This window comes from Panthera pardus, unplaced genomic scaffold (genome assembly GCF_024362965.1).
Source record: "Panthera pardus isolate Hobbes unplaced genomic scaffold, ASM2436296v1 HiC_scaffold_17, whole genome shotgun sequence".
Classification (NCBI taxonomy): Eukaryota; Metazoa; Chordata; class Mammalia; order Carnivora; family Felidae; genus Panthera; species Panthera pardus.
The window spans coordinates 66,538,049-66,562,638 of NW_026526732.1; positions in this window are offsets into that span (position 1 = coordinate 66,538,049).

Consider the following 24,590-nt stretch of genomic DNA (forward strand, 5'->3'; position numbering starts at 1 on the left):
GAGAGAGAGAGAGAGAGAGAGAGAGAGCACATGAGCAGGGGAAGAGTGAAGAGAGAGGGAGAAAGAGAATCCCAAGCAGGCTCTGCCTTGTCAGCATGAAGACTCACATGGGGCTCGAACTCATGAACCATGAGATCATGACCTGAGAGGAAAACAATAGTTGGATGCTTAACAATTGAGTTACCCAGGTGCCCCTACAACTCTAGTTTTAAATGCAGTTTACAAATGAGAAAACTGGGGCCAGGAAGGTCAAATACAATAAATGAATGGATGAAAGAATAAGCAAATAAATTGAATCAGATCTTTCTGATCTGAGAACCAAAGCTCTCAGCTTTGCTGATTCCTGCAAAATATTTATAAATAAGTTGCTATAGTTTAAAAATATTTCCATACTGATTCTCTCTCTTTTTAATGTTTATTTATTTTTGAGAGAGAGAGAAAGTGAGGGAGAGGCAGAGATGGGGGAGAGAGGATCCAAAGCAGGTTTTTTTTTTTTTTCTGACAGTGAGCCCAATGGGGGACTGGAGCCAATGTGGGGCTTGAACCCATGAACCACAAGATCATGACCTGAGCTGAAGTCACACACTCAACCAACTGAGCCACCCAGGCACCCCTGATTCTCTCTTTTAAAGATTTTCCTGTGACATTTATAATTGTCAAATCTTTGTTTCCCCCATAAATTGTCTTTCATTCCATTTGGTCTGTATATACTACTTTGAGTCTATATGCCTCAGGTGAAAAATTGTGCTGTTAACTGAGCCTGTTAAACATTTTACAGCCTCTGTTACAACGCATTGTAAAGATCAATTATGATAATGGCTTTTAAAGTAATTTCACTTCATTTTAAATTACTATTCAAATATCAGTTATTATTACACCAAAAGTTTTTACTCCTATGATGGTTAGTTTTATATGTCAACTTGGTTGGCATATAATCCTGTTATTTTCTAAAACATGAATCTAGGTGTCACTGTGAAGGTATTTTGTACATATGGTTAACATCCACAATCAGTTGACTTTGAATAAAGGAGAATTTTCCTTAATAATGTGAATGGGACTCATTTATTCACATGTACATCTGTAAGAACAAAACTGAGGTTTACTGCAGGAAGAAGAAATTCTGCTTTAAGACTACAGCATAAGTTCCTGCCTGACAATTACAACCTCCCAGCCTACCCTAAAGAATACAGACTTGTCAGTTCTCACAATTGCATAAGCCAATTCTTTGAAATCTATCTATATAATTGTTGTCTCTCTGTCTCTATCTATCTATCCTCTATCAATCTATCATCTGTCTCTTACGGGTTCTGTTTCTCTGGACAACCCTGATGGATACTCTCCTTATCACTCTATATGTCACTTGAGTAGATATGTTCATGTGGGTAATTTTATCTTAATTGATCTCAGAGTCAAGGAGTACACTTTTGGTTCTTTTTCAATAAGCATATGCTAAATAAATAAAACGTTTAAAACAAAGTTATTTAAAATAAAGAAAACTAGAGAGGGAGCATAAATCTCTCACAATAGCTTAAGGAAGAAGCTGGGATATTAGGGGGAAAACACTATCAAGATAAAAAAATATTTTATTCCATCTACTCTATAGAAATCAAATCCAATGAAATGTCTGTTCTACCTAATTTCCAAAAAAATATTTTCCCTTAATTGTGCTTCTTTGTTATCCTCACTTTCATGGTCAAAATTTTAATATATTCTCTTTTTCTTTTTTTAATTTATTCATTATTGATAGAAAGAGAGATAGAGACAGAGACAGAGAGAGCACAAGTGGGGGAAAGGCAGAGAGAGAGGAGACAGAAAATCCCAACCATGTTTTGCATTGCCAGCACAAAGCCTGCTACGGGGCTTGAGCTCACAAACTGCAAGATCATGACCTGAGCACAAACCAAGAGTCAGACGCTTAACTGACTGAGCCACCCAGGTGCCCCATTAATATACTCATTTTTCAAATAATTTAGATTTTTGTAAACAATATGTGCTCAGGTTCTTCCTGACACTTGTACCTATTAAGCACAGAGTATGATGTATATAGGATTTGCAAAATAATCTTTTTTATGTGTTCTCCAAGTATTGTTAATAAATTGAAGATGTTTTTATAATGTCAAAAATCCAAAAAAAAAATATGTAAAAGATAAAATATACATGTATATATGTGTGTATTTGTATATATACATATATCTCTACCTCCATCCCTCTTATCTCTATGTATTTGAATGAATAATGTCCTTTGCATCTACTAAAATTCTGGACTAGTTTAAATAGAAACAATGAGCATCAGCATTGGAAAATCCACTTGTTTCTTATAAATATATTTCTGTAATTTTTTGTTCCTGACATTTGTACTTTAAGTCAAAAGTACTTAAGTGAAAGCAATTGTTTTTCTTTCTTTTTTACCCATCTTCTCTGAAATTGTGTAGGAGGAAGCAAATCACTACCACTCAATCCCTGACATTAATTCAACAGACATATATTTTGATTTCAGAAGAATTATGGAAACATTCTTTTAGAAGAGAACAATGAGAGAGCATTCTGTGTTTAGCACATTTCCCTTTTCCAAGTGGCAATGGAGCGTTATAACAGCGAAGTAAATTGCTTCCTATTTCTATCTGCTTTATAAAAGTGTGACACTGACTGAGCTGAATCACTGAGAACACATCTGTACACAGCTAAATGAAAAGTTTTATGTGATGGTAGAACTAGGCAGAATTATTTTGTCCTTGGATGTTCTGATGATTAATAATGCTTAGATCATTGACTTGCACACAGTAGGATGACATTCAGAGTACTGTGAGGAAACTCAATTTTTAATTTAACACATTTTTATGAAGGTAATTTTACACAAATTTGACCTGAATTATGGGTCACAGCAAGGTATGGTCGTACACTGGAGCATTAGTGACAGGCTTCCTGGGAACACGGTGGGAATGATGTTATTGAGGCCTCACAGAGAGTGTGAAGTCATAGAATCAGAGCTGTCCAACAAGAATACCAAAAACAGAATACTGACATTGCTCATATTGAGGCAAGGTAAGGACAGAGGTTATTAGGAGTGATAAATACCTTCAACATTTTCTCCTAGCCATCTGATTTCCTGCAATACCATTGAACAAACTCAATCAGGGGCCAGAAATCAATAGGGTCTCTGTGGTGCCATGTGTAGGAGTAAGCATCCTTGAGCATGGAACAGGACAGGGAAGAGTGAACGATAGTTTTAAGGAGAGTGGCAAATCCAGTTAGTAGGTATGCTATGTATAAAGTATATGCATATATAGAAACTGGCAGAAACTTTACCAAGTCTAGGCTATTTAATGATATGATGTCACATATAAAGTTCACATTTCTGAGTCATCTGGATACAAACATGCTATACATGAAATTATGAGTAGCATAAGTTGATAAATATAGAGTGATTATTATTACAATAACAGTATCAATGCTTTTCAATGTTGAATGACCATTAATTTTTATTAGGTACTATATTATGTGCTTAGTATATACTTTCTCTAATTCTCACAATTAGTCTGTAAAATAGATGTTATTAGATTTACTTTACATACAGTGGAATGGCTTACAGAATGGTTAACTAAGTTGCCCAAGTTCAGCCAAGTAGTAAGTAGTAGAAACAGTATTCTCCACTAGGTTTTGAAGACTCAAAATCAGCATTCTTTATGTGTTTGCATATTGGCTTCCAGGTATGTAAGTTATTTACCAAAAAAAGAAAGAAAGAACATTAGGTTGATGACCCAGAGTAGTGTCCAAAATTCATGACAGTGATTTCAATGACTGTTATAATCATTTTTAATTGAGTTTTTTCTGCAACTTGAATACAAGATTGGAAATTTTTAAAAAGCTCATCTTGGGCAAATGTTCATAATAAAAAATTCACAAGACAACATATAATTTCAAAGAGCTCAAAAAATTAAAATCTATCCATAAATTCTTTCCAGGAAAGAATGCATAGACTATAGAGAAATACCAAGGGCTTATTCCAACGAATTAGTAAAGCAGTACCATCCAGACTCTCAGGTCCTGGTGGCAAATAAGACCATGAAAGCACAGTTACTCCCAAAAATATTTGTTACTGTCCACAGATTTTAAGATAAAATGTCTTCTATGTATTCTTGCAAAGTTCCTCTTTCTTTCTATCAAAATTTATTTAGTGGACCTTATTCTGTTCATGCGGCAAATAACAAATTGCCATAAACTGAATGGTTTAAACAACAAACATTTATTTCTCATAGTTTTTCAGGTTGGGAAGTACAAGATCAAAGTGCCAGCATATTTAGTTTTTGGTGAGGGCTCACCTCCTGGTTTCTAGACTGACATCTTCTTGTCTTCTCACGTGATGGAGAGCAGAGAGAGAAAGGCTATCTCTCTCTTGTCTTTTCTTATAAGGTCATTATTCCCAGGCATGCGAGCTCCATCCTCATGACCTAATTACCTTCTAAAGGCCTCACTTCCAAATACCATTGCATGGTATTTAGGCTTCAACGTATGAATTTTGGGGTGATGAAAACATTAAGTCCATAGTATATACTGGAAGACACCATTACAGGTAAATAAGACAGATATGGTCTCTGAAATTCAAGGAAATTTATAATGACTATGTCATAAGATAAAGAAAAAGAATGTTGACATAGAAAATATGAACAGTAGTTAATGGGATTAGATAGGTAATGGGATTAGATAAATTTAGGTAATGGGATTAGATAAATCAATGTGGAGACGATTTTTAAGTTGGCATGGAAAAATAAGAGCAGACAAGCAAAGGGCCAGGATTAAACATTCTCAAAAGAGGAAACAGTAAAACCCTTAAGCAGAAAGACAGTTGGCATATTTTAAGTAGTGGAAGGCCAAAGTAGAATGGAGCAAATTGAATGAAGGAGGTATTGGCAAAAGATTGGGATGGAAGGAAGGGAGAGCTTAGATTCAGAGAGCCTTCTTGGTCATTGGAAAGCCATGCTAGAGAATTATATGATCAGTTCTTTTCCTTTTAAAGATCACTGATTCCTGTATTTTTAAGTAGATTTTAGACAGGCAAGAGAGGACACACAGGGATCATTTAAGAAGTCATTGAAATAACTACATTAAAAAATATGGTGGCTTTAACAAAGTTGGAGTGGGAATGGAGAAAAATGAATGGATATCAGATATATTTTAGGGATAGAATGAAAAGGACTTACCAAAACTGGATATGGAAAGTATGGAAAAGGAATAAGTGGAACACGGCCTCTGAATCTCTGGCTTTAGCAAGTTGGTGGACAGTGATGCCATTTACTAAATGAGTATAAGGTTTTGGATAAAAAGAGAATCCAGGGGCGCCTGGGTGGCTCAGTGGTTGAGCGTCCGACTTCGGCTCAGGTCATGATTTCACAGCTCGTGAGTTTGAGCCCCGCGTCGGGCTCTGTGCTGACAGCTCAGAGCCTGGAGCCTGCTTCTGTTTCTGTGTCTCCCTCTCTCTCTGCCCCTAACCCACTCACATTCTGTCTCTGTCTCTCTCAAAAATAAATAAAACATTTTAAAAAAAAATTAAAAATAAATAAATAAATAAAAGAGAATCCAGTCTTATGCTTCCCACACAAGAAGTTTGAAATGATTAAATGGAAATGTCAAGTATAAATTTGACTATACCAATCTGAGTTTCAAAGAAATTGTTTTGGCTTGAGATATATTTTGAAAGTAATCACCAAACAGATGGCCATAAAATTTGGTGAGCAGTGAATATACAGCAAAAAAAAAAAAAAAAAAAAAAGCCACGACATAATTTGAAGGAACTCTAATATTTAAAGGTCTGATCGAACTTATTAAATCAGTGAGAATATTGAGAAGGAATGGCCAATAAATTAGGGAGAAAAACAGGACTGCATACTGTTGTGAAAGTTAGTATGAAAAGTTAGGTAGGAGTTTATAAAAGGTATGATAAATGTATAAACAGTTACTGAGAAATCAAATGAGATTAGGATAGAAACATTTTTTTTTTAGTGGGAAATATGTAAGTCTTTGGTAGCTTTGAAGAGTTTTTGTGGACTGAGGTGGAGATTAGCAATGTTAACAGAGTATGTACAAAGTGATGAGTTGTCTAGACAATTAATCTTTAGAATTTTTCTATAAAAATGAGAACAGATAAATGGGTTCTTAGCTAGAGAGATATTTTAACTAAGTTGCTTTTTTTTTTATTTGTTTAAGGTGAAACAGAACAGAACATGGATTATAAAGACGAAAATGCTACAAATGAAAATTCACAACAACAACGACAACAACAAAAAATGTGATGATACAAAGGAGAAAGGGGATAGACAAAGGAAGAATGTTCTTGAGAAGAAAACTAAGGACAGACTCTAGTTATTTAGGCTAAAATACATTGAAAGGATCTCCATTGTTTTCTAACCATATAGTTCAATATTCATATTGAGTCAAAATTAATTTCTCAGGATATATGAAGGAGCAGAGAGAAAAAATTCAAACTGAATCAGCATACAAGTGCAGAACTTTCATTTTATCTTCATTATTGCCCTCTGAGTTTTAGAAACTTCTGCTTCCATTAAGTTTACATGACAAATGCAAATCATCACTAAAATATTTCTCCTTACATGAAGAAATACTAGTTTGAAGAAGAAGAATATAATTTCTTTGAAAAACTATCAGAGGTTTGGGAACTATAATTTAAAACCAAATCAAACTTAACAAAACAAAATAAAACAACTCATTAAGAATTCTGATAAGCTCTCCAGGCAGGGATGGATATTTGACTTGGTAAGAAGATTTTGTAACCCGGTTCTTAGTACTCAAGACTTGTATATTCAACTGCCCCCTTTATGTCTATAGTTAGATATCTAATAAGCATCCAAAAATTAACACATCAATAATTAACACTTGATTTCCCCTTCTTTACTTCAAATCTGTTTCTGCCTCTGAACTTCTCATCTCTATAAATTCTAATAATGATCCATCCAGTTGAGCATGCCAAAACTTTATGAGCTATTATTACCCCCTGCTCTCTTTCCTGCCTTTCCCAGTTGAATACCACAGCAGGTTGTATTGTCTCCAAATTGAGCATACAGAGAACTTGTCAGATTCTATTTCTAGCACTTATACCCTACTCTAAGCCACTACTAGCTTTTGCCTAAAATAATGGAATACCCCCTGCCTGCTTTTACTCTGGTCTCTTTGTTATCTGTCCTCCACAAAGCAGTCACAGTGACCTTTTAAAAACATATCTCAGTTCATTCCAACTCCCTGCTGTAAACTCTCTAATGTTTTCCCATCACCTTAGCATAGAAGGCCCCCATACACCTCTCATTTCCTACTCTTTTGTCCCTCACTTACTATGTTGTAGTACATTGTCCTTTTGGTCCCTTGAGTAAGCAAGGTACTTACCCAAGTATTCTCTCTGCTTGAAGTGGTCTTCTTTCTGATCACAGACCTTCAGTCTTCTTATTATAATGGTCTCAATGGAAATATCCTCAGCTAAAAAGAAATTAAAAGTTATGAAATAACCCAAGAAAGATACAGCACTATGAAATAGCAGTAAGTCAAATGTGTTCAATAATGGGAAAAAAAAGTTTTCTATCAATTAAATGTTGCTGTCATATATATATAAACAACGGGTAACTTAGGAAAGTGAGGCTAGAGGTATGTGATTCCTTACACTGGTTTAAGACAATAAGACTGGTGTAATACATGATTTTCAGAAGAAGTAGTATCTAAGTAGGCCTGATAATTAACTATGTTATTCATATTATTATTTGTTAGATTTCTTAATTATAGTCAATGAGTATAGTAAATGAGCTTTATTAATGTATGTGAGTATACTGTTTTATTGTTATTTTAATGTTATTTTAAGCTGCAACTTTGACTTTTCAAATGAAATAGCTGATAATTGATTATCACTATGCAAAGTTTTAGCATTTAACAACAGCTTAAAATCTCAATTAATTTTGTTGGCATAATTTTATTAATACTTGGGCAATTAGAAAGCTGAAAGAGTGAGAGAGAAAGAGAGAGAGATGATGATATACAATTATAGATTGTGAAGGTTTAGCAAGTCTCCAAAATCATTTTTCTAACATTTTTCACCACCGACTGTATTTTGAGTGTCTTCCACAGTAAACACAAAAATTAGTCTTCAAATCTACTCTCAATCAACTAAAGGAAATGACAAACCACTTTATTATTGACACATACTTTGATTCTGGTTATTCCCACCCTTGGGTCAAAATTCTACCAGTTACATAATTTTAAAGACTTTAATCTGACATTAAATATTTGAATACAGTTGTTATATACTTAACACATATGCATATACTTTTCATTTACTATGTATCAGACACTGTGCTAGAGATGTATGCTACAGAAATCAATAAGACAATCCTGGTGCCTGTTATTATGAAGATGTCATTTCTCAGAATAATTCTATACCCCTTGCAAAGTTGGTTTCCTATATTTGCTGTTTTAAGTGCAAAGAATTAAATCAAAGAAAACAAAAACCAAAAAAAACACAAAAACTAAACGTGATCCAATGAGGGCAGAAGAGAAGGATCATACCATTTTTATTTTTAAATGGTGGCTCACTTAATATGGCTTAATATTCATTATTTCTTAAATTGTTGCATTAACAGTTTACATTTAAATTACATTTCACTTCATAGGGGAAGGGAAGGAAAAATAAAATAATATAAAAATAGAAGGTGGTGAACCATAAAACACTCTTAACTGTAAAGAATAAACTGAGGGTTCCTGGAGGGGAGATGGGTGAGGGAATGGGCTCAGTGGATGATGGCCATTATGGAGGGCACTTGTGATGAGTACTGGGTGTTATATGTAAGTGATGAATCACTAAATTCTACTTCTGAAACCAATACTACAGTGTATGTTAACCAAGTTGAATTTAAATAAAATCTTAGGGAAAAAATCACATTTCACTTTCCATATAGCATAAATAAAATATATAACCCTTTTGATAGTTTTATTCTATTTGTTATTCAGTCATCTATCTTAATAAATTATACCTTCCCATTAGCATATTACTATTATGGGGGTCTCTACCACAGTTGATGCTATTTTCATGGTAAAATTTATATATTATTGTATTTGAATCTCAAGATATATTACATTCAAGAATACTGTGTTTTTAGGACTAGAAAATAGACATGTGAACCTATTTCAACCATTTATGCATTTTTTTTCTCATAAAGTATTAGCAGTGTTTTTTCTTTTAAAGTTTGTTTGTTCATTTATTTATTATTTTTTAATGTTCATTTATTTTTGAGAGAGAGACAGAGTGTGAGTGGGAAGCAGGCTCCAGGCTCTGAGCTGTCAGCACACAGCGCAACGTGGGGCTCGAACCCACAAACCATGAGATCATGACCTGAGCAGAAGTTGGAAACTGAAGTTTATTTATTTATTTTGAGAGAGAGAGTGTCCACTCATGAGTGGGGTAGGGGCAGAGAGAGGAGTGAGAGAATCACAAGCAGGCTCCACACTGTCAGAGGCCAGCCTCACATGGGGCTCAACTCCATGAACTGCGAGATCATGACCTAAGCCAAAACTAAGAGTTGGATACTTACCCATCTGCGCCACCCAGACTCCCCTAGCATTGTTTTTTTCTGATTTTACTCAATAAACATTGATTATGCATTAAATATTCTTTAGAAGGGCTTTCCAACTTCATTTAATGTTTTTTTATCCATTTCCTTCTTCCTCCATATTATTTTAAGATTCTCTGCATTTAGTCAGCTGATGTTTATGATTATCTACCTATATGTTTATCTACCTATCATCAAATCCTAGATTGTTTTTTCTATGATCATGAGGTATATGTTGAAATTCAAACAATAAACATACATAAAAAGTTCAGTTTCCTTATGAATATTTTCATTTCATCTGAAATTTATAATATTTATAGAATATATCTATAGAATATATATATAGATATATAGAATATATATATCTATATATATATAGATATAGATATAGAATATATATATCTATATATATATACATACACATACCATGGAAAAAAATTTCATCTAGATTCCTGACAAAAATCACAGAGACTCATATTTGCTTCCTGGTTCCCTATCATGTCATTTACTCCTTTGTGAATCTGTCTTTCTTTTTCTCTCTCCCCGTTATGTTTGGGGTATTTTTTAAGTTTATTTATTTATTTTGAGAGAGAGAGACAGACAGATAGAGAGACTCAGGAGGGACAGAGAGAGGGGGAGAGAAAGAATCCCAAACAGGCTCCACACTGTCAGCGAAGAGCCTGACGTTTGAACCCACAAACTGTGAGATCATGATCTGAGCAGAAATCAAGAGATGCTTAACTGACTGAGTCACCCAGGTGCACCCATTTGGGGTATCTGATAAGCCTCAGTTTACTCTGAGAATAATCCAAGACCATGCTTTATGGAAACTGGCATGCATTCTAACAGGACACATCAGGTATCCAAATCTATTCAGGTACCACCATAACCATAAACAGTGAGGCAAAAGTCACTAAAAAGAGTACAAAAAGGGAACAAGAGTGCAAAAAGAGTCACTAAAAAGGGAACAAGTTCCCAGAGCCAGCATACATTTTCTTATTCTTCAATACTTCCTCTCTACAAATATGGGTTTATAGAGTGTTCAATATTATCATTACTGCCGTGTACTTCTGATAAAACAGAATTTCCTCTTCTTCCATGCTACATCCATGTTTTCTACAGTTTCTGTTTGTAGATTTTTATGAATCTGTTTTGAAAAATTACGTACTTTATATTATATTACAAATTTTATACATAATATTTTCCTTTTGGCATTATATATCTTAAGCAAATCCATGGACTCTACCCAAGACTTTTTACTTTTGCCTGTGTAAGTGGCAACTTTGTCTTATTTACCAAATATATACTTGGCTCTGACAGAAGAGTAGATTTAATACACTGTCTTTTGGCTATTAAAACTTCCATATCTATCAGCTTTAGGTGTGAAATATCACATAAAAGTAAAGTTCGATGTGGCTTCGTTTTATAATACTTTCAGCTTTCTACTTTAGCAAATTGCCACCAAACTGATGAGCTCCTGATTTACTACGGGTACTGATGACATCAAACCCTGAGAATTTGCTTTTAGCCATTTAATCATTTCACAATTTCCTATTTTACCAACAGAAGAGAACTTTTCCTTTGTCCATTGACAAAACAATTACTTCTAAATAGCAATAGAGCATTTTCTTTTTTCAACATCGATCAGGTTACAATACATTCCTAAAATAAAGAACAGACCTTTAAGCTTTGGAAGTTTTATTTTAAAAACTTACACTTAGAAAATACTTTAAATGACTCTCTTTCTTTGATGTTTAACCTCTAAATTGTGAATGGTATTCTGATTTGTTTTAATTGATGATAAAGGACCATAAATAAGGACATACATTAAATTTACATGGACCCTGAATTGAATCTCTATGGGGAACCCTAAAATAAATTCACACATATTGATTTGGCTTTAATGCACACATCATAAATCATCATATTTATCATAGCATTTGCAATTATGTAATGTCTTATAGGTCATCAACATGTGAAACTTGCAGCAAAAAGTTGAACCACACATTTAACTAGTCATCTGAGAAGTGTATTTGCCCTATGACAGCAAAACTTTGAGGAAGACATTTTTCAATAACTTGTACCATGGAAGAATATATTCAAGGCCTATTTGACTGTTAGTCAACTTGTCAGAATTTATAAATACATATAGGTAAACCCACATAGCCAATGTGTGAAAATAAATTTATATATATATATATATATATATATATATGTAGCTACATATATATATATATATACATATATATATAGCTACATATATATATATACGTATATATATATATATATATACGTATATATATATATATATATACACGTGTATATATATATATAGCTATATAGAAGTACTAGAATGAATGTATATAAAGTACCTTTTTGTTTATTTAAATAGTAACAGATTTTCCTAGGTTGAAGAGTAGTATATTCAATTTTAAATGAAATCACATTTTGAATTTGTAAGTACCATTTATCAGCCTGTGCCTCTGGGTCTAAGTCCATAGCAGAACCAGGACGTCCTTGCAGGGAGAAACCCTGAGAAGTGGTACAGCCTGGTTTATTTGCCCCAAATAAGGAAAAAAAATTAGCTTAGGAAATAAAACTTCCTATTCTGCTCACTGTCTTCTTGGGACATAAATTTAACTATAAATAGATTAACAATCAACTTTTTTTTTACCCAAATCTGGTTTTCATGCTTGGCTTCAAGGAGTTTTCAGAGTAAGTTCAGCCTTAGTCACAGCCTCTTTAGATGATACTTCTGGTAGCAAGGAATTGAAATTAAGTTGTCCAATCTGGTTAATTCTGTTGGATTTTGTATAATAAAAGAACATGTTCTTTTTCACTGTGTGTCTTTCACAGCAAAACATAATGCTTGCATCTGTTTGTGAGTAAAAGCAGAAAAATGAACACCCTATCCCTAATAGTGTTTGAACTGTTCGCGTGATCATTTGTTCAGGAGGTGGAAAAGGAATTCTTACACTGGATGTGAGATCAGATTATAGGTTATCATACAGGTTCCTTCTAAGTTCAAGAATCTACAATTCTGTGGAAATACTTATAAGCAAAGGAAGACCAAAATACATTGAAGCAGGGTTATTTCAATAGCTTTTGAGATTATTTTGTTTCAACAGTGATTCAGGAGAGCATCTAAGGAAAGGGCACAGTAGTATATCTACTAGACAAGAGGACCTCAAACTGGCAAATACTTTTACAATTAATCAATTAGCAAACTCCCTTACACCTACAGTTATGATGATACCTTTGTTTCAATGTTTTCTATCGTTTCCAGTATGCTTTCTTACACTAAATTCCTAAGCCTCTTTGATTCTTAAGTTTGTATTGATTTATTTTACAGATACATATTAATGAATAGAAAACAGACAATTCTCATTCCAGAAATAGTACAGTAGCGTGTGTTGTACTAACTCCCCTACAAATAACAATTTGAAGCTCTGAAAACAGAAACAAAAACAGAAACATGACTTTGAAGAAAATTTCCTTTTGGGAAGATTTATAAGGATTACCAAGAAGCATTAGCTGCAAGCCTAAAATTGCTGAACAGAGATTTAAGCCATTAATCAATGAAGGAGAGACTGAATTTTGAGCTTGAGATTTGCCAATTTATAGGCAGTTGTTGAACACCTCACGCTTTCCATGGAAGGTCCACTTGTGGAATAAAGACAATAATCCAAAAGCATTTTCTCTTGGCCAGAGAGTAAAACCAAGCACTTGAACCAGCAAAGTAGAGAACACCATGATTCTCCAAATTCAAGGCGATTAGCTATTATTTTATTATCTGTTAGAAATGAAATCAATATATTTCAGAACACAATAATATATCTGTATCATCTAAAATGGATTATAAATAATTTCCACTGCACAATCAAAAGCTACTTGGCATGCAAAAAAAAAAAAAAAAAAAAAAAGGAAAATTTATCCCCCAAATAAGAGAAATTTGTAGTTAGTAAAAGTCTAAATACATGAATGGATCAGAAATATCAATAAAGAAAGGAAAACTGCTAAAAGTAATCAAATAGAAATTTTACATCTAAAGTACACAATATCTGAAATAGAAAAGTCACAAGAGGGGATATTGCTGAAAATAAAATATGTCCATGAATTTGAAGACCAATCAATAGACCTTCTATACTCAAGAAAAGAGGGAAAAAAAACACCAAGGTTTATAAAAATGACTGTTTATGAAAGTCACTGTGACTGAAGAGTAAGTGACTAACAACACTCTTGGGGATATCAATTGTAAACTCAATTTAAAAAAATATGAAGGTGAAAAAAAGTAGAAAGATTTTGGAAAGAAGTTAAGACTTGGAGGAGGCAACAAGGTATGCACTGATATTCCAGGTTTCATTATTTGACCCTTCCTTCCTTTCATCCTTTCCTACTTTCTTTCTTTTCACTGACAGCAACAATCAAGACAGACACTTGGAGTAGCTTAAACTCTAATAGAAAATCCAATATCTTTCTGGAAGGAGAAACCAGGACACCCAAAGCTTCCAAAGAAGAAAAAGGGAATCAGAAAGGAGAAAGTCAAGGAACAGAAATGCAAATCAGGGTATACGTTCTGCCCAGGTTATCTGAATGACCCCTAAACTTGGCATTAAAAGGTAAATAAATAAATTAAAATTATACAAAAATTTTAAAAAGAGGGTAGAAGTTACAAAGAAAGAAAAAACAGAAAACTGACAGAAAACAAATAACTAAATGTACCTAAATCCAATAATATCAATAATTATATTAGATGTTAATATTCTAAACACTTTGATTAAAAGATTGAAACTATAATAATAGATAAAAAACAAAAGCAACTCTTGAGCTTCTAGGTAGATATACATAATGATAGGTGTATAATAACCAATCTCCTATAATTTCCCAAACTGAAAAATAACTGAATATAAATAGAAAAATCAACAAATCACAACAATGTGGTGGAACACACTCCTGCCTCACCTTCACTCCACCCTAATTCTTTTTGTGGAGCAAAGACAAAGGTTGGGTGGGATGCTACTGAAGGAGTATGAGGAAGTGTGGGAAGAACCAACAAAGAAGATTAAAGGCTTCCTAAATTTGAAAATTCTAAAAATGCAATGGGACAATCAGAGCAGGGTATACAGAGAAAAACCTCATGTAAATTATTTACCTTATAATTTCAAAAGATATTTTTTTTAATGGAAAGAATCAGTTGAAATAGAATCAGAAGAAAGGGGCAAGGGTGTTTTAAAGGGACTGTAGTGAACAAATGGCTTCTGGGGAAGAAAATGTGCTAAGTAAAGAAAAAAGGGCTTTGCAGTAATTAAATGGTGAAGTGGAAAAGAAAAATAATTGACATTAAGCTAGGAATCTAGTAAAACACCACAATGTAAAAGAAAATGAATGATAGAGATATAAAGTCATTGCAGAAAATAAGAAACTGAAACTCACACAAATCAAGTGTAAGAGTTACACAGTTGACCCCTACAACCCATCATGAGTTTGCACTGTGTGGGACCACTTACATGCAGATTTTCTTGTCAATAAATATATTGGAAATTTTTTGGAAATGTGCAAAACTTAAAAAAAAATTTGCAGGTGAAATGCACAGCCTAGAAATACAAAAAAAAGAAAACCCACAAAAAACAAGAAACAAAAAAAGAAGAAGGAGGAAGAGGAGGAGGAGGATGAGGAGGAAGAGGAGAAAAAGCTAGGTATTATTGTATGAATATAGTATATAACACATGTAAAATACAAAGTATGTGTTAATCTATTATTTATGTTATTGGTAAGGCTTCTGGTCAATAGTAAGCTATTAGTAGTTAAGTTTAGGGGAAGTTAAATGTTATATGTGGATTTTCCACTGCATGAGGGGGTGGCACCCCTAAACACCATGTTGCTTAATGGTCAGCTGTATACTCAAACAAGCATGAAAACTACTTTGAATCAAACTCAAAATCTAAGATGAAATAGACATGCATAGGAACAAATAAAACAACAACAACAGTGAATTTACAAAAGAGATGGAAAAAGACATATTAAACTCAGAAAACACACAAAAAAGTAAAAAACATTGTTCACAAGGGAGAAAAGATTAAAGTGAAAATTTAATTAGGGACATTGAAGAAAGAGAGGAAAACTATCTAGATCACAAAGTCAATGTAAGTTAATATAAAAGGGTGAAAAAGAAAGAAGTGGAAATGCAAGACTATCACAGAAAGAATCATATTCATGTTACCTCAGAATTCTTGATTACAAACCACAATGACAAAAATAATGGAGCAGAATTAACATTTAAATCTATAATGCAAAACAACTCTCTGGAAATAGGAAAGTCTGGACATATATATCCATTAAAAGGGTTTACCAAGTATTCTGGAATGTTAACACCAAACAATACTGAGACCTGGAGTGCCTGCGTAGCTCAGTGGGTTAAGCGTCTGACTTCAGCTCAGGTCATGATCTCTCAGTTCGGGTCATGATCTCATGGTTCATGAGTTTGAGCCCCACATTGTGCTCTGCAGCCTGCTTCAGATTCTGTGTTTCCCTCTCTCACTGCCCCTCCTCTGCTCATGCTCTCTCTCTCAAAAATAAATAAACATTTAAAAAAATTTTAAAAACCCAATACTGAGATCTTTTGTAATTAAACTACCAGATTTCAAAGGTAGATTAAAATCTTCAAAGCTTTCAGGACAAATGATCAAATGACTCATAAAAATTTGACTAGCAATTTTAAGACCAACATACAAAGCCAGACAACAATGGAGTAATAGAGAAGTATTTTTTTAACTCAAATTGTGAACCAAGATTTTACATCCAGCTAATCTCTCATTCAAAAATTGTCTTTAATAATTGAAAACAATTTTCAACATATAAGTAAGGAAGAGATTTTATAGCCATTAACCAACACCTCTTCAGACATCTACTTAGAGGATAAGTTTATATTTCTCCCATCTTCACAAATGTAAAAACAAACAAGTTTGCATTTGTTTAGCCTCTACATTACTTCTTTTCTATCTCATTGATATCTGACACAATTTTTGTCATTTGTGAGGGCAAGATGGAGTCACTCATGTCAAGCAGGACTCATGTCGGGCAGTGATATAAACATCCCAGGCTGTTGCAGCTAAGACCAGATATCACAGAAACCAGCATAGGCTGGCAACATTCAGAACTGATAACCAGCAGAACCAGAGGAGGTCTACAAAGGCCCAAGACTGATTAAAGTCTTTTAAAAAGGGATAATTTTTGCAGCAAACTATCAGACTGTCCCCACTCTGACCCTTTTACATCTGACCATTTCAAAATGGCAACTGCTGCCAAAGGGTCTGCCCAATTGATCTCTGAACAGATCAGAGATTCTCCACTGCTTGAACATAATAAGTAGCATGAGCCCAGAGCTGACCTGGATCACACTGAGGCCCCATCTCAATTGAGTGCTCACAGACTGAATGTTTGGTTTGTTAACTTCCTACCCCTTGTTGTATCTTGTTTGTTGGTGTGACTTTGTATTGTTCTTTGCTTTGTATGATGTGTAGGAAGCCAAGTTAAATGCGTACTGAAATGTCATTGAGTTTGGAATCCTGAACCTGCTTCATAATTATGTTAACCTTGCTCTATGATTCAATAAAGCTGACATGGAAAGACACAACTCACGTATGCACCCTCATAGCATGCTTGTAACATCACTAAACATCTTTTCTTTGTGTTTATTTCTGTTTTTGTTTTTTTCTAATTTCTTAATATGGGCTTTGAAATCACTAATTTTTGACTTTTAAAATTTGTGAATATAAATTTTAATGTTATAAATTCCTCTCAAATATATTTTCTTACAAGTTTATATGTAGAATTTTATTACTTCAATTTTAAAATTATTTTTTAATTTTCATTAAAAACTCTCCTTTAAACGTAGTTATTTAGGAATATCCTTAAATTATTCAATACATGGTGATTTCAATGTATTTTTAGGCCTCTTTAATGATTGTGCTTTATTTTAGGACTGTTATATTTTCAAAACATATTTTGGATCACTCATTAAGTATTCACCTGCTTATTGAGAGCTGTTATTTGAGTGGTCACAAGGCATTGGCTAACCAAATAGACTTTGGAGTCTAAATGATAGATTTAAATATTCATCCTGCCAGTTAATAGTTACATCCCTTTTAATCATCTCTTCCTCAGGTTCTTTATCTCTAAAGTGAATACAGCAGAAGTACCCAAATTATAGGTTATTTGTGACAACCTAATGACCTAATATATGTAAAGAATTCTGAACATTTTCTTGCACATAGTAAGAACTATATAAAATGTAGGTAACTAATGATATGGTATCAATTTTGTAGATATGTTTAATTTTTAACCATTACATGTATATTTCTGTACATATCTAATACATCCCACTTGATAACTGCAGTTTTCAATTAATCTTTTTCATAACTGATTGCTTTTTCTGCTATTTCCATGTTTAAAAGTCAGGTGTTAAAATCACCTACACTCGTGATGGATTTATATGTTCATCAAGGGACAAATATATTTAAATTTATTTAAACTGAGGATTAGAAAAGGTCCCAAATCATTTTGTAAAGCTGAAATAACATTATCAAATTATTTGATACACATACCGCATGAAATAAAAAATGTTCCCCACTGTTACTTAGAAACATAAATGGTAATAATAACAAATAATAAATATTAGCAAGAATACATGAGGAACTGTGGATATTACACCAAATAATATTTGTCTCCTAGGATAAGCCTTTGTTTAGCTCCCTCACTCATTCAGTTAGGGCTGGACTATTTGACCCATGGAATAGAAGATAAGTAACAGTTTGTGACTGCCAAGCTTCTGTCAAAAAAAGTACTGTAGTTTACATGGTAGTCTTGGACTGCTCAATCTGGGGGAAGCCCTACTGCACATGCCGCGGAGACTCAAGAAGTCCTATGAAAGATTCTACATAGAGAGGAAACAACTCGCTGGCACAAACTGCCAAGCATGTTCAAAAGACTCCCTGAAAGTGGATCCTTCAGTTCCAGTCAAGACTCTGGATAATTGCATCATTAGCCATCTCGTGAGAAATTCTGAGCTAGAACACCCAGGTGAAATGCCAATTTGTGTACTTAAAATATAAGGGGAAATAATAAATGATTATTATTTGTGTTAGCTAGTTGTTATACAGCAACAGATATGTAATGTAGATTTCTAAAAATAATAGTACATCATATACAAGTAAAAGAATAAAAGGCAAATATAGCTCAATCTAGTAAAGTTTATCTATAAAATGATCTCTGATAAATGAGAAAAACAATGTCAAATTCAGATGATGACTACCTTCACGAAAAATGTTTGGCAAAATTAAAGTTAATTCCTAATAAAAAAGCTCTTGTCAAATTCAGAATAAAAGGAAACTTCTTCTTTTTTTTTTTTTAAATTTTTTTTTTCAACGTTTTTTATTTATTTTTGGGACAGAGAGAGACAGAGCATGAACGGGGGAGGGGCAGAGAGAGAGGGAGACACAGAATCGGAAACAGGCTCCAGGCTCCGAGCCATCAGCCCAGAGCCTGACGCGGGGCTCGAACTCACGGACCGCGAGATCGTGACCTGGCTGAAGTCGGACGCTTAACCGACTGCGCCACCCAGGCGCCCCAAAAGGAAACTTCTTTAACTTAGTTGACAAGAAACTGTTCATACACATTTAAAAGTGAAACATTTGTGACACTGTTATTAAAGACAAGAACAGGCAAGTTTGGCTGCTTTGCTACTTAGTACTATATAATGTTCTACTAGGAGATTAGTGGTTGCCTTTGGCTGGGAATGGAATAGGTAATGACTGCAAATGGGTAGAAGGAATCTTTTCAGGTGAAAGAAATGTTAAAATTCAATTATGGAGATGATGTCACAATTTTCTAAATTTATGACAAAATATTGAATTGCACACTTAAAATAGGTGAACTCCATGTTGTGTAAACTATACCTTCATAAAATTCAAAAAAGGGACCAAAAATTAAAATGTATTGGCATCCTAGACAATGTTTAAAGTCAACAACAAAACGATTGGGTATGTATAAACATTGTAAAAAGATAAAAGATAAAACTGCCATTATTTGCTGGAGATAGTATCACCTAAATGGGTTATTCAAGACAAGAATAAGAGATCAGCAAGGTCTCTGGCTATGAGATCATCATATCAAACACATTATCGTTTCTATATATCACCAGTAACCATAAAGCAAATGTAATGTAAAAAGCTTTCAAACACAATGATTCCAAAATGAATATTATCTAAAATGAAATGAGGAAGACCAATAAAAATAAAAAGTAAAAAACTTCACTTAGAACATAAAAAATATAATTTAGTAAATGGAGGGACATTACCAACGCTCTGGATGGGAAACTCACTATAGAAAAAAAGAAATTACTTGAGAAATTAATGTTTACTGTAAATAAATCTGAGTGAAATTAAAAACAAAAAGGAACTTCATAAGCCAATTCAAAAAGTATAAAAGAAGTAATCACAGAGATTACCAAGATGATGAATATAAATAACACTGAGAAAATAATTTCCCAGTAAAATGTCAACCATAATAAAAAGGTATAGATATTAAAACAAGCTGCTAAATTTTTAAATGTCATATCTCCATTGATTCAGTCAGATTCATTTCTGAAAATTTAACTTACAAAAATATATATTAGCCAACAGAAAAAGGCAATGATGTATATATTAGGGATATTGTTGTTTAAAATAGAAAAGAGTAAAAAATAACATAGTCCAAAGTAACATTAATAGAGTCTGAATAGAACACTATGCAGCAATTAAAAATACCAGTGTTCTATAAATATTTATATATTTTTTAAATTTTTTTTAACGTTTATTTATTTTTGAGACAGAGAGAGACAGAGCATGAATGGGGGAGGGTCAGAGAGAGGGATACACAGAATCTGAAACAGGCTCCAGGCTCCGAGCTGTCAGCACAGAGCCCGACGCGGGGCTCAAACTCACGGTCCATGAGATCATGACCTGAGCCGAAGTCGGCCGCTTAACCGACTGAGCCACCCAGGCGCCCCTTCTATAAATATTTAAATGGAACAGTCTTCAAGATAATGTGTTTATAGTTAAGAGTACAGATGTAACATCTAAATTATATAGATTTAAATTCTGGCTCTACCATCCCTAAGCCATATAATCTTTTGTTGGTTAACCCAACATTCTATGCTTAATTTTTCTTATTTTTTAAGATAGCTAATATTATGAATATCTCAGAAGGTTTTGTGATATGAAAAGAATTAATATACTCTACCATGTGTCATATGGGAATTAAAACAAGATCAATACTATATACTTATTATAATTTCCAAAACCTGGGTCACTAACAACACAAAATATTGGTAATGATATGGAATAACAGGACTTGCATTCATTGATGTTGGGAATGCAAAATGGTACAGCTACTTTGGAAGACTGTAAAAATTTCTCACAAAACTAGATAAAATTTAACCATATGATGAAGCAATTACACTCCTTGGTACCCACCCAAAAGAGTTGAAGATTTAAGGCCATGCAAAAACCTGCACACAGGTTTACTCATAATTGCCAAAACTTGAAAGTGATCAAAATGCCCTCCAGTAGGTGAGTGGATAAATAATGCAGTATATTCAAACAATGGAATATTATTCAGTGCTAAAAAGAAATGAACTAACAAGCTATTAAAAGACATGAAGAAAACTTCAATGCATATTACTGAGTGAAAGAAATCTATTTGAAATAGCTACATACTCTATGATTCCAACTATATGACATATTATAAATGTCCAAACTATAGAGACATTAAAAGATCAGGTATGAGTAGGTAGAGTATCAAAGATTCTTAGGGTGGTGATTCTGTATGATATTATAATAATGAATATATATATCATCATATATTTGTCTAAACCAATTGAATGCATACCACTAAGAGTGAATATTAAAATAAACGGTGAACTTTGGGTGATTATATTTCTATGTCCATTCATCCTTGGGAAAAAAAAAAGTATCATTCTGGTGAGTGATACTGATAATGGGTGGGGGGCTTGCATGTGTAGGGGCAGTGTATATGTGGGAAATCTCTGTTCTTCTCTCAGTTTTGTTGTAAACCTAAAACTGTTCTAAATAATAAAGCCTTAAATACAAAACAAAAAAACTGTATACATATATAATAACCCCAGGGAGTATACAATAAATTGACAAACATAATTAACACTACATGCAAATATATACATATATACATATATATGAATGTGAGACAGGAAACCATCAAAACCCTAGAGGAGAAAGCAAGAAAAAAACCTCTCTGACCTCAGCCGCAGCAATATCTTACTTGACACATCTCAAAAGGCAAGGGAATTAAAAGCAAAAACTAACTATTGGGACCTAATGAAGATAAAAAGCTTCTGCACTGCAAAGGAAACAATCAACAAAACTAAAAGGCGACCAACGGAATGGGAAAAGATATTTGCAAATGACATATCGGACAAACGGCTAGTATCCAAAATCTATAAAGAACTCACCAAACTCCACACCCAAAACACAAATAATCCAGTGAAGAAATGGGCAGAAGACAAGAATAGACACTTCTCTAAAGAAGACATCCAGATGGCCAACAGGCACATGAGAAGATGCTCAACGTCACTCCTCATCAGGGAAATACAAATCAAAACCACACTCAGATATCACCTCATGCCAGTGAGAGTGACTAAAATGAACAAATCAGGAGACTATAGATGCTGGCGAGGATGTGGAGAAATGGGAACCCTCTTGCACTGTTGGTGGGAATGCAAACTAGTGCAGCCACTCTGGAAAACAGTGTGGAGGTTCCTCAAAAAATTAAAAATAGGTCTACCCTATGACCCAGCAATAGTACTGCTAGGAATTTACCTATGAGATACAGGAGTGATGATGCATAGGGTCAATTGTATCCCAATGTTTATAGCAGCAATTTCAGCAATAGCCAAATTATGGAAAGACCCTGAATGTGCATCCATTGATGAATGAATAATGAAGTTGTGGTTTATAAATACAATGGAATACTACTTGGAAATGAGAAAGAATGAAATACGGCCTTTTGTAGTAACATGGATCATGGATGGAACTGGAGAGTGTTATGCTAAGTAAAATAAGTCATACAGAGAAAGACAGATACCATATGCTTTCAGTCTTATGTGGATCCTGAGAAACTTAACAGAAGACCATAGGGGAGGGGAAGGGGAAAAAAAGTTATAGAGAGGGAAGGAGGCAAACCATAAGAGACTCTTAAAAACTGAGAATAAACTGAGGGTTGATGGGAGGTGGGAGGGAGGGGAAAGTTGGGATGAGCACTGGGTGTTGTATGGAAACCAATTTGACAACAAATTTCATATTTAAAAAAATTAAAAACATCTGGGAAAAAAACAAAAAATGTATATGTATATAATAACCCCAGGGAGTATACAATAAATTGAAAATATAATTAATACTACATGCAAATATATACATACATATATATATATATATATATATATATATATATACACACACACAACTATACAACTATATGCGTATATGTGTGTGTATATATGTGTGTGTGTGTGTGTGTGTATAACTATACAACACAGAGAAGAGGCACTAGAAGAAAACTTACATTCTACTGAATATTATTTGCAAGTATGTATGCTATGTTTGCATTAATTTCTAAAAACTAAGTTAAAAGTCTTCTTTTACACTTTTGTAATGTTTTTATTTATTCTTGAGAGAGAGAGAGAGACAGAACTCGAGTGGGGGAGGGGCAGAGAGAGAGGGAGACAGAATCCGAAGCAGGCTCCAGCTCTGAGCTGTCAGCACAGAGCCCGATGTGGGGCTAGAACTCATGAACCATGAGATCATGACCTGAACTAAAGTCTGACAGTTTACTGACTGAGCCACCCAGGTGCCCCTAAAAGCTTATTTTAAAATAGCATGGTATCATGGTAATTGTGTTGAAAGAAACAATTTAGGTCATTGGAGAATCAAGATAGAACTAGTATAAAAAAATCCATGTATGTGTGGAAATTTAGTATACAATCAAGGTGTCTCTTCAAATTAGTGACCTTTTTTTCCATTCAAAAGCCATAAACTTCATGATGCCTGGTTGAATATATGGGACCAAAAACAAAAGCCAAGAGAATTTATTCTTACAAAAATTTTTCTATAAATTTAAGCATAAAGATAGAGATACTCTATTACCTAATTATAAGAGATCCAGTTTCTGGTAAGTATATTCATGTCACAGCTTAATTGCAGTTTTCCTTCAAATGTTTTTTTCCAAAAAAGTTCAGAAAATCTTTATGGTTAGGCTAGATATTTGTTTTCTTAATGTGACTTCTGCTTCCAGATATGAAGAAGCAGCTTGTATCAGATAAATCTTCCTAAAGAAAAATAATTAACAGCTCTATGAAAGTAAAAAAGAATATCTTTTTGGATTTATTTGACCAATCAGGGCACCCAAAACTTGAGGGACACTGATCTCATAGGAAAGGGAAAGCAAACAAACAAACAAAAGTCTTCCCCAAATCTAGCTATACAGGGCAAAGGTCAAAGTACCCATTCAAAAAGTGACAGCTGAGAGCTAACTAACCAACCAGAGCATTTGGCAGCCTTGTGATATTAAGGAAACAAACAAACAAACAAACAAACATAAATTAGATTTCAGAGACTACCAAGAACCAATTGAATAGCCCACGTTTTTATTTAAGATTCTTAAAGCAAAACATCTAGGAATCAGAGCAAATAAGAAATAGGCCAGCCCTACAAACACTAAAATACAGACTCAAATCACCTTATTCTCTGATTAGATCACAATAACAGGCTATAAAAAGAAAAGTAGATCATTTATGCAAAAAAAAATATGTTTCACGGCTTCCAACAATTTTATACATAAAGGTCAGCAGCAAACAAGCAAACAAAACATTTGCCAGGTCTGACAAGGAATAGCATCAACTGATTAAAAATTAAGATATTAAAG